We start from the raw sequence: 1,123 nt of genomic DNA, 5'->3' as shown, positions 1-1,123 counted from the left end.
ATTCAACTAGAAACCAGCTAACAAGTAACAATCTAAATATTTAAAATACTATATATAACTGAATTGCTTTGCTATACACCTGAAACTAACATTGTGCTTCGACTACACGTCAATACAAAATATATAATAAAAAATAAAATAAATATTTAAAATACAGCTCTTATCTAGATCATCTTTTGTTTTGATCACCTTCTTGGGTGTGGTGGGGGAAGCCTGTTGGTCACACTGGAATATATTAAGGCCAAATCTTCTGATAGCCATTCCCAGAGGTTTTATTTCAGCTGGATTTCAGCTGGATCCAGCTCCAGGGCAAGCTCAGGTTTATAGGCTCTTCCGTCTTGCCAGCACAGTGTCAGCTTCACACCAGACCTCAGAGTCTGAGCAAAGCCCACTCCAATTAAACTAGAGTTGTTGACTTTTGCGGAAATGAAAGCAGTGGGAACCAACTCATACTCAGCTGCAATGCCAAAGCCAGAGCAGTTGGTCCCTGATGTCCAAGCAGGGTTTATTGAAGTGTCAAGATCTTGACATACTTTCTGATAAACTGATCCTCCAAATCCTGTCCCACCATTGACATTACTGTGTAGCTGGAAATGCCCACTCCTGTAGCCCACTGCAAAGTGATTCCTTGTCGGCTTTTATTTGGCACTGCCCAAGGTCATCTGGTACCCAGCAAGCCAGCCTTTATAACCAAAGACAGCTGAACCATAGATGGCAGGTCCAGCAAAGCCAAAGTCAACATCACAACCAAGGTTTATGTACTCCCTCTTGTAAGACGACTTGATGTCATCGTGTTTCTTTCCCGCGTTTGGTGAAAAGGTGGTATCAAGTGTCGGTTCCAAACCTTGCAGATCTGGTCTCTGATGGTGGTTTTCGTTCCCTGAGTGTTATCAGTCTTCCACTTTTCTGTGAAAGTCAGGCCATACTCCCACCATTTATTTTTGGTCTCCAAGATCCCAGTAACTTTACCAGTGTCTGTATTGGATGAACCAGATGTTGAGAATTCCATGCCACTGCTTGACTTTTTTTTCATATCCAATTTCACCAACCCCAGAACAAATTGTTTGTTGAAAATATCTCTGGCAGCTTTGCCAAGGTCAGCGTAAGATGAAGGAATACACAT

General features: G+C 42.1%; 1 pseudogene; it reads right to left on the bottom strand.

Moving 5' to 3' along the window:
• Positions 1-213: 213 nt before the first annotated feature.
• Positions 214-1,123, bottom strand: LOC105070410 (non-selective voltage-gated ion channel VDAC2 pseudogene; annotated as a pseudogene).

The sequence above is a fragment of the Camelus bactrianus genome, chromosome 1, assembly GCF_048773025.1.
Source record: "Camelus bactrianus isolate YW-2024 breed Bactrian camel chromosome 1, ASM4877302v1, whole genome shotgun sequence".
In the NCBI taxonomy this organism is placed as follows: domain Eukaryota; kingdom Metazoa; phylum Chordata; class Mammalia; order Artiodactyla; family Camelidae; genus Camelus; species Camelus bactrianus.
The sequence above is the reverse complement of the archived record's forward strand: the minus strand, read 5'-3'. Positions and strand labels throughout refer to the sequence as shown.